At 39.6% G+C, this 11,399-nt stretch overlaps 1 pseudogene; it reads left to right on the forward strand.

Moving 5' to 3' along the window:
* Positions 1-2,612: 2,612 nt before the first annotated feature.
* LOC122797297 lies at positions 2,613-8,279 on the forward strand (annotated as a pseudogene).
* Positions 8,280-11,399: the final 3,120 nt, after the last annotated feature.

The following is an 11,399-nucleotide window of genomic DNA, read 5'->3' on the forward strand; positions in this document are numbered from 1 at the left end:
TCTAGTGCAGGAAACACATTTATTACCAGAACAATGGAATTCTGCACTCAAGAAAAAATGGGTTAAGTCTATCATAGCCTCTGGCAAGAATATGAATAGCTCAGGGGCCGCTATCATAGTGAAAGTGAACTTCCCCCAAGAAATCAAAAGTTATGACACAGATACTGAATGAAGGCAGATGGTGTTACATAACATTCTGCTGTCCACACTTAGACAAACCTATTCTCTTATTAAACTTATACGCCCCTTGCATCAAACAACATGAATTTATCATGACTACTTACAAAATCCTCACTTACTTCCCTAACCACTACTATATTCTAGGTGGAGACTGGAATGCTATTCAAGATCCACTAAGTGACACAAAAACACTAAAACCAAGCATAACAACCATGCTTCTTTAGCCATAAGGGAACTCAGGAATGACTTCTATTTATTTGATGCCTGTACCTTTCAGTCCAATAACACCCCCAATAATAAATTCACTTTTTACTCACCCTGGCATAAGATGTGGTCCAGGCTGGATTTTTTTCCTTGTCTCTAATATTCTCCTCAAGTATAAAATTCTATTTCATACTAAACCCAGGTTCTTCTCAGAACACTCTAAATATTGGCTGGTTCAAAGACCCATCTATTAAAAATAGACACCACAACTGGGCACTTAACCCTAACTTATTAAACAACAAAGAGATTCTACAGAAAGTTGAAGGTACCCTCGACCAAGCCCTGAACTCTATCGAACACAACCAACTACCCTTTGACATTTATTGGGCTCCATTAAATCCATGATCAAAGGCACTCTCATCAATAAAGCATCTTATTATAAAAAAGGTACTTCTCCCAAGAATCATCTATCACAAATAAAATGAATAAGCTTGAGACCCAGCTTCAATCAATTTCAATCCTATATCTGAAAAACAATTAATCCAGGTACAGAAAAAGCTTTTGGACCTCAAAAATAAAAATTTATCTTTCCATGAAATAAGGACTCTAACAAACTACTCGGAGTGGTCCCACCTGCCCTCAAAATTACTTGCTAGATTAATCGACCAAAACAAATTCTCCCCAAGTATGATGGAAATAATCTACCAAGGTAAGAGCTACCATAAAAACCAAGATATAATTGACATTTTTGAACAAATCTATAGAGGTTCATATAGTTTTCCCGACCTTCATTCAAATAAACCAGATATAGAAACTTTCTTGAACCAACTAGCTTTCCCTAAACTTAGCCCTGAACAAAAAAACACCCTATCATCTCCCATTACCCAACAAGAAATTGTCATGGCTATCAACAAGCTTAAGCCCAATAAAGCCCCAGGCCCAAATGGCTTTACCCTCAGAATTCTACAAAGCTTTTATTCAAAAAATATCTATTTTCCTTCTACACCTATTTACCTACATTACACAAAATGGAATAAAAGATTTCCACTTAAATGCCTTCATAACAATTTTCATCTCTAAATCCAACTCGGATCTTAAAAACCCTTGGAATTGTAGGCCCATCTCTCTTATTAACTTTGACATAAAGATCTATGTTTCTATCCTAGCTAACAGAATTAAGCCTATTTTCTCTACCATTATCTCCACTGAACAATCAGGGTTCACGCAGAATAGACAAACCTTTCACCACACTCTTCTCCTTAATGGTCTCTTAACCCTTTCTACCACTAACCACAACCCTATTTATACTCTGGCTATTGATGCCTCTAAAGTCTTTGACAGACTGAATATGGAATTCCTCCAATCTACTCACCCTAGGTTCAACTTTCCTCCAGCTTTCATACAATTCATTACAACTCTATACTCCAATACCCACACTATCTTACAAATCAACAACAAACTTTCTTCTCAAATTGACATTAAAAATGGAACTAGACAAGGGTGTCCAATGTTGCCTTACCTATTTAACCTCTATATTGAACCTCTTTTTCTGTTAATCACCCAAAAAAAACTTTCATCGTATTCCCACCCTCTTCAATACTAAAATTCCATTCTCAGCCTTTGCTGATGACCTTAACCTATATTACTCCCTCCCCAATTCTGACCTTCCAAAAATACTAGACTGCATATATACTCGAAATTCTCAAATTATAAACTAAACTTAGAGAAATCAACCATTTTCCCCCTGAACCTTTTTTGCCGACTACCTAGCTGCCCCCCCCCCCCCAAATCAAAATTAATGATTATCTACAGTATCTCGGTATTTCCTTTCAACAAGACCCCAAACAAAGCTATTCAAATAATATCTTCAAACTATGATCTAACATCCAACAAGATTTCAACAGATGAGCAAAAGTACACCTCCCACTTCTCGCTAATGCTGCTATATTCAAAATGTACATTCTACCTCATCTACTCTATGTTTTCAACACATTGAACGTAATAATTCACAAAAAAAATTTTAAAACTCTCCACACATCTTTCTCCAAATTCATATGGTTCCCCAAATCAATTAGAATTAGTTATAATAGAGTAACTCTCCCAAAAGTCAAAGGGGTCGTTTAAGTCTACCTGACATCAAACTTTATAGATCTGAAATGGAGGTTTGTTCTCCTGGTACTGCAAGTTGCTTAGCTTTGGTCGATTTTAGCATACTGCTGTGAAATTTAATAGATTCATTACATGTCTTGTTGAATCAGTTATGAGATGGAGAATCAAGAGACTCTAAAGAAGTATTTCATCTGCAACATTTTTGGGAAATGCTAGAGCAGAGCTTCAAAATGACATCCCAGGAAGCAACCAAATTCAGTCTTGCAATTTCAAAATCTCCTCATCTTTCAGCTGAGGGCTGTGGAAAGCTCATTGAAGATATTGAAAAGAGTGTTGTCACCATGTCTGAGGTGTATTACTTGCTGTCTAAATGCTGAGGCACAACCTTATGTCGGATAGTAAGAGAAGCTACCATAGATATAGTGGATGGAGTTATTCAACTTATTGAGACTATTGTCAATACACCATTACAGAGCTTATCACAGGAACAGCTGATGTCCATGGGAGGTATCTGGGAATCTTGTGACCGGATAACAAAATTACCCAGAGATAACCATGCAGCAGTTCTGTCAGTGATGTCATCATACTCCAAACTAGTCAAAGATGCACTTGAGGAAATGTAACAGGCACAGAATAGTGATGGCGACCCTTTCAGTGATGTTCTTGGTGATATAAATATGGAAGAGAGAGGGAACCGGGACACCTACTAGTCAGAAGCAGACCACCAGGTTATGGCTCCCTGTCTTGGCCTGATTAAGGCATCCAAAGCATGCTTGAAAAAGGTCTATGAAGCAGTGAAGAATCATTGAAAGGTCAGTGAACAAGAATATATTGCCCAGCTGGATGACTTGGCAGACTGCTCCAGTGAAATCAGTCCAAGTATAGATGAATTTGTTTTGTGCCTATATCCACCTATGAATTATGCTCATAGATTCATAGGTTCATAGGTAGGTACTAGGCTACCTGCCCAAAGGCATTTATAAGCCTAGCCAGAATGTGTTGGCTTTCACCACCCCTTACATTAGTTCCCTGTGCATCTGTCCAGCAGATCCACCAAAGTGATCCCTGGGGTAAACTTTCTGTTTCCCATCCACTCATCAAGGTTTCTCTTGAAAATTGTTAGTGAGGAGCTCTGCCTAACGTAGAGTGGAATCTTGTTCCAAAGCATGGGAAGTCTCTGGGACAGGAATCTATCCCTCCAGCACGTCCTATTTATTGTTAAGGTGAGGTTTAGATTTCTAGAATGTGTGGCTCGCGGGGAAATGGTTTTCTTTAGATGGAGCATGCCCATCAAATCTGAGTTGGACATAGCCTTCTATGTCAGGCAGAGATCACCTCTGAGTAGCTGGTATGCAACCGAGTACAGCTGGTGTTTCTTCAGTCGAGCTGCATAGGGCATCTGTTTGAGGTCAGTGATCCTCTTGGTAAGGTACTTCTGTGGTCTTTCCAGCTGTTGCAGGTGTCTTGTAAAGTGCATCTTAAATGGGGTGTTGTACTCTATGATGGGTCTGATGAGTGATAAGTAAAGGGGCACAATGACCTCTTCTGATTTGGATGAGAACCTTTTTGTGATTAGGTGGGCCACATAGAAGGATTTTCTAACCACTTTGGCAATGTGATTATCAAAGGTGAGATTACTATCTACTGGGGTCCCCAGATCACTTATTATGTCTTCCGTATTTAGGGGACTACCACCTTTGTGGTAGTTTGTGGGTACTTTATTTTTTTCCAAAGGGGATGACGATGCACTTTTTGGCATTTAGCTTGAGTATAATGATTTTGACACCAGGTATCCATCTCAGTGAGGAGGATGTCTGAGTCAGCTGGAGAGTCAATTATAGCCCCTAGTTTGCAGTCGTCTACAAACTTGGTCAGCCATAGTCCTTCTGTGCTTTCCTGTACCTCTGAGAAGTATATGTCAAAAAGGAGGGGTCCTAGGACTGAGCCCTAGTGAATGCAACTTGTAACCAGTTTAGAGTCGGACCTAGCTCCCTCAACTCTCACCATGTGGGTTCTGTCCATGAGCCAGTTGGCAACCCATCTTGTGACATATGGGTTTATGTTCAGGCTAGTGATCTTGTCTATAATACCAGAATGGGGAATGGTGTTAAAGGCCTTTGTGAGGTCTAGGTAGGCTGTGAGTACCACCTTTCCCTTGTCTATAGCCTTGGTAACTCTCTCAAAGAAGTCCACCAGGTTTAGGAGGCATGAGCTGCCCTTTAACAAAGCTGAACTGAGTAGGGTCCAGTGTTTGGAGGTTCCCAATGTCTCTGTTAATGAGTTCCATGATGATGCATTCCATAGCCTTGCAGACCAAGCTAGTCAAGGGTGATAGTTCCCGGGGTTTGTTGTGGCTCCAGCTTTGTGGAGCAGAATAGCCATTGCTGTGCATCACTCTATGGGTATGTAGCCTGTGGAGAGGCTGAGTTTGAACAATGTGTTTAGTTGAGGGGTTAGTTCATCTTTGAGCTTGTGTAGGACGCAGCCTGGGACACCGCCCGGTCCCATTGATGCTGTGTTTTTGGCTTTGGAGAGGGCAGTTTTAACCTGAGTGTCTGTGATTTCAAGGGCTCTACATTCTTCTGGTATGGTTATGGGTCCTTTTGGGGGAGAGAAGGAGGTGAGGTTTGCACTGAACCTGTCTGCCAGGATGTTGGCGATATCGGTCGGTTCAGTGTATTTTGTGCCATTCTGCACTAACTCAAGCCGATCTGAGCATTGCCGCTTAGATTCTTGACATAGCTAAATAATGCCTTGTGGTTATCTTTGGAGTCCTTGGCAATTTTTCTTTGGAAGCTAGCCTTGAAGGATTTTATGAGGGAATAGTAGTTTCTTGCTGATACTGATCAGGGATGTCTTCGCTTCTTGGGATTTTACTCTTTTCTGTGCTAGTTTCCTCCTTCTGTTGTATAGCTTGTTTATGGCAGGGGTCCACCAGACTGGATTTCTTTTCTTGAAGGAGTGAGTCTTGGTTTTGCTTGGGATAGCAGGATCCATGCATTGTTGTAAGTGCCCGTAGAATGCATTAATAAAGGATTTTGCAGCTTGGACAGCATTATTCCTTAGCATGGAGGCTTTGAAACGTTCTACCTCAGTCTTAAATATCGCAAAGTTTGCTTTTGAAATGTTTTTCACGGTGGTTTCCTTGACTGGGGTGGGGTCGGAATGTGGATATCAAGAGTGATTTGTTTATGGTCATATCTAACCAGCGAGAGGTTGACCTCTGCTGTGGAATACCAGTCACCCATGTTGGTGATGACCAGGTGCAATATGTTGTCACCTCTGGTGGGAGTGTTGACCAGTTGATCCTGTGTGGCTGAGTATATAAATTCTAGGAAATGTTGGGCAAGGGAGTTAGTATTTAAGTAGTTCTCCCAGTTCATTTTGGATAATTGAAATCACCCAATATTAGGGTGTTTGGTAGGACCTTTATGTTTCCAAGTGTTTCCAGAAATGTGGAATGGGGGTCCTGGGACATGGTGGGTGATCTGTAGCAAGCTACAATTTGAATTGCAGTTTTGCCCATTGTTAGTTGTATGTGGATGATCTCTGAAGCATTGTGCTGTGCCACTAAACTGGAGGTGTGGGTATCCTTGATGAATATGGATACGCCCCCGCCTTTTGTATTTTGGTCCTTGTTCTGTGGCTGAAATGTATGGTATGAGTTGTAGCCTGGTAGTGCTGGGGTGCTCTCTGGAGCCTTAAACCAGGTTTTTGTTACTGCACATATATAGATTATCTCCATACTGAGGAGTGCCTCGAGTGCATGCATTTTTGAGGTTTAGACTTCTGAGACTGAGTAGCATTACCGTCAATTTTTTGTTACTTGTGCTATTTACGGTGGTGGATTTGTCTTTTGAGCCTTGCCTAAAAAAGGCACTATGGGGTTGGCAAGAGCCTTGGCCAGTATTCGAAAACCTAAGGGTGACAGGTGCAAGCCGCCTCTAGAGAACCAATGTGGCTTGTCGAGCATGTCATCCCAGGTGGACAGATACTGGATCCCCTTTGAATGACACCAGAAACTTAGCCAATTGTTGAAATTGATAATTTTTTCCTAATACCATGGTATCATTCTTGGTGAGGGCAGGATGCTACTCTGGGTCAAAGTCATACTGGCCTGGCCAACGTGTTCAGAGAGCTCTACCATGTCTCTTTACATGTAGTCCAGGGAGGTACGGCTCAGGTAATTCGCACCAACATGGACAATGACAGGGTCATATTTGTACTTGTTCTGGAGTGACCTGAGTGCTTGTGTTATGTGGCGGATCCTGGCACCTGACAGGCAGCTAACAGTAACATTCTCCTTGTTCAGCCTAGTGAGTGGGACGTCAGTGTGCCTGACTATAGAGTCACCTATTACTAGTGTGTTGGGTATGTTATTTTGCCTTAAGGGTTGCGATTCTGTGGCACACTGGTTTTGTGAAGTATGTGTTTCATGGTATGTGTTGGGGGGTGGAGGTTGCTTGGAGGTCTGCTTTGGAGGTCTTTGTTGCTTTTGTAGATTTTTATTTAGAGCCTCCGAGTATGTTTTCATGTATTTATGTGTGTTTTTTGCCGGTGATGGTTTAATGGGCCTATGTGAGACTGGTGGTGTGATGCAAGTATTTCCCTTCTCCTCTTGACTATCTGATCCAGTCTTGGGTTGAGAGAGCTTAGCCTCCAGTTTGGCTGCATAATTGCATCTTTCGCATGTATTAGTGTTTGGTGGTAGGAGGAGAGGGCTGTCTGTGTACATAAGGCAGTTGTAACATTGCCTCAAAATGTCCAGATTCATCAGTTGGACTGGAGTACACCTGAAACTGCCCTTTGGTCATGCCTGGATAGGTACACTGAATTGTTTTACTGATTGGCTGGTAAGGCTGAATAGAGAGCCTTGTCCTTCTGTACAGTATAGGGGGTCTAGTGCTAGGGTTTATAAGTGCTATGAGTTTTGAGCAAGTGCCAGGCTGAGAAATGAATCGTTTGAGTGCTTACACTGAAAGTTTGTCTTGTTCCAAGGGAAAAATTGAAGAAGAGACTTTGTGGAGCTGGGAATAGTTATACCCTAGCTAACTGGCGTTGCCCAGAGCGCAAAACTGGGCAAATGCAGTTTTTATAGCAGGGAAATGAAAGAGATAGAAATTAGCCCAAAATGGCCAATGAACTACTAATTTCTGGGCTAATACCACTCCTCCAGGGACAGATAGGCTGCTCAAAGCTCCCCTCACAGGTGAACAGAGAAACTTCCTTCAATCCAAGTAAGGTATTATGGGCAAACACAGAGACTTGTAATACAGCCCTGAATTCAGCACTAACCTGAAAACTGGACTATACTAGCTTAGAAAGGTGGGAAACAAGTATATATATTTTGTTCAGAAAATAAAGCAGATACAATAAAAAAAAACACTTTAAATGCACAGAAAAGGATACTTATTGTTATATATCTCAGATCAGAGTTGTAGTCAATGTCCCTAGTAATAAAGTAGGAAGAAACACAAATACAGTAAAAGCAGATGAATAAAGTGCTGTTGCAGTTTGGTTTAATGCATCTAAAGTTGCTACTGTTTTGAAGAAAATGTTGGACATAGAGGGATGAGCCACGTATGTCCTGAGTCTGACAACAGTTGGGTACAGTTTCTAAACAGAGAAGTTGATCATAATATGGACAAAGTCAAGGCGTTAACACCAGCCTCTGCTTGGTTTCTGTATTATCCTTTCATGTGGATGAGAATCAAGAGCTCTTGGGGAATTTCTGGTTGAAAATATCTGTAGCAGAGCTGCTACTGAAAATCCATGATGTGAATAATACATCTTTGAGCTAAAAATGTTTAAAAAAATGGAGGGAAGTAAATATTGCGGGAAGAAATAGCCAGGGAATTATTATGGCTAGGCTTGTATAGGCCTTAGGGCCGATAGCCTAGTATCAACCTATGAATACCTATGAATATATAGTAACAATATCTGACTATACTCCCAATCTGTCTGCCTGGTCTCCTACATGGGTAAAATACTATAACAATATCAAAACATTCAGCTTTAAATCCCAAAGCTCTCCCCTTTCTGAATACAGAAAGCCTTAAAATCTTCAAATTACTGTCAACCATTAAGCATAAAATAACAGGGCGGCCACGGTGGTGCAGTGGTTAGCATTGCCGCCTCACAGCAAGAGGTTCTCCGGTTTGATCCTCGGCTGGGGTGCCTTCTGTGCGGAGTCTGCATGTCCTCCCTGTGGTCGCGTGGGTTTCCTCCGGGTGCACCGGTTTCCTCCCACATCCCAAAGACATGCTGCAGGTGGATTGGACACTCTAAATTGGCCCTAGGTGTGCGTGTGAGTGTGCCTTCTGTGGAAGGTTGGGCGCCGGGCTGGCAACTCGACACCGTAAAACTCCACTGCCATTCAATGTGCGGACAAGGTGATCCGCTGTGGCGACCCCTAACCGGGAAAAGCCGAAAGAAGAAGAAGAAGAAGAAGATTAAGCATAAAATAACGATTCTTTAGAAGATTTTCAAATCTCTAAAACTGTCCATTGCTTTTAATACCCTGCAACCATTCCACCTGAGCCCCAACCTTAAATTGAACAACAAAATGATCAACCTGGATAAATACCCCCTTATCAGAGTATTAATTATAGCAGATCTCTTTCCTCTCAGAAATAATTCATTATCCGAAATAAGACTACACATGTCTCTACACAAACGTTATACCATCATCTAAAAACAATTCCTTGAACTCTGTCATAGTACCTTGGAAGATACCTCTCTAAATCTGAATGATATTAAAGCATGCAAATCCATATGGAACCTCCTCTTACTTAAGAATAAAATGATTTTTAATTCATACAAACTTATTCTTTCTATCCAAACCCAAAATGATCAAATGTTTTCAAACTACTGGAAAGACCATGATCCCCCCATTACCTCTAATCAAATCTCCCAAACTATTCAACTCTCCTTGAAACTTAATCCCCTTAAAAAACTTAACTATACTTAACTTATGATCTTAAACAATGCATACCTCACCCCTGCCATACTTTCTAAAATCTACCCTCCTCCTCTTCTCTCTGTCCCCACTGTACCAATCACAGCGTTGACCTACTCCATATTTTTTGAAGCTGCAAATGCTCTTATAGACTCCGGTGCTCCCTTAGGGTACAATTGGGAAAAAAGGGATATGAAAAAATGACTTTGTCCTGGAAATTCACAATATTACATATCCCCTCTAAAGGATTATCCAAACTTCAGACTCTTATTTTAATAACGCTCTTTTCCCTTGTCAATATTTATATCACCCTTAACTGGAAGGATAGATCTCTACTCACTTGGGATGGATTTAAACGACTTGCTACCAAACACTTCCTTGCCCACAAATATCTGAAATACATCCAAAGACTTAGTACACACTTTATTGAATACTGGGATATGTTATTTGATATCTTTCTAGCTTAATCTCTGTTAACTTATCTATCCTGTTGGACATAGGGAGTATCTGTAAATAGTTATTTGTTGCATATAAGTCTATATTACTTTCATTGTTTTGGTTGTGCGTTGTTTGTTACCATTTTGTATTGCATTAAAAATTGTTAATAAAAAGATTTTATAAAAAATATATATATATATATATATATATATATATATATATATATATATATATTTACGAAACATTTTACTGTATTTATTACCCAGTGATCTTCATTTTTTCAGATCCTTTTATCTGGTGTTATTATTAGTGAACTTGTCATTTTATGACAGTATTACTGCAAGAGAGCATTGTTATAAACTGAGTGCTGTCAGCATTTTGTTTATGGTTGAAGTACCATTTGATGATTTCTTTAAAAAAGAGAATGTTTGCTGTCAACACTCACTCTGCAAAGTTAGAAGGTTGCCACTTCCACTGCAGATGCATTGTGGTTAGAGATGAGAAATATATATATATATATATATATATATATATATATATATACATATACATATACGTATACACACACACACACACACACACACACACACACATATATATATATATATATATATATATATATATATATATATATATATATATATATATATATATATATATTAATATTACTGGAAATAAGATTTATAATATAGCTTTGTCCTTGCCAGCCCTAAATGTCTGGTGTTCATTCCAAACTAAGATGAATTTACATTTAGACTGTAAAATGATTTATGTAAAATGATCACACCACTCCTGTGCTGCAAAATTCCTCAGAATAAATCACATGACTTATAGCAAATATCATGAATCATTTTATTTATAAAAAAAGCACCATGAAGCATGGATTAGCATTTGTTCAGTCTTCTGCTTTTTGTGCATGTATATAATACACAGAGAATCGGGTCTGATTAATTGTGCTTTTTGTTGAAAGTGATTTGAGCTATATGGGTTTTGGATCAAATGACTTTAATTATATTAACTGACAATGTTCTTTATATTGATCACTAGCTGCAGTAGCCTTAGCTATATGGGTTGTATCCTGTCAAGCATTTAACTGCCGGCCAGCTTCCAAAGCTTCAAGTTACCTTCCATGCGTCTAAACTGTCAAGCAGCTTGAGCTAAGCTGACTAAAAGACAAATATGAGTGTAAAGCTTTCACTCTTTTCTGATGTCAAAAGTACTCTACTTGAGGTTTGTGAGGATTGATGGCCAGCTTGTGCTTTCATTAGCTGAGCAGTTAAGTTCTCTTTGGGGAAAAAAAACTTGCATTTACTTATTGTTTATTGTTGTTTTTACTTTCCTCTGCAGGAAAATTATTTTAAAAATAGGAGTGTTTTTTTTAACAGATTGTCTCCAGACTGTAACATACTTTTACATGGAGCAGTTGTTGCTTCTGTCAGTTTAAAAGTAGAATTAACTAACCGGTAAAATACTTTCTATAGGTTAGTTTGGTTTTTTTTCCATTGAGGGT

The sequence above is a fragment of the Protopterus annectens genome, chromosome 3.part0 (assembly GCF_019279795.1).
Source record: "Protopterus annectens isolate FY-2018-M chromosome 3.part0, PAN1.0, whole genome shotgun sequence".
In the NCBI taxonomy this organism is placed as follows: domain Eukaryota; kingdom Metazoa; phylum Chordata; order Ceratodontiformes; family Protopteridae; genus Protopterus; species Protopterus annectens.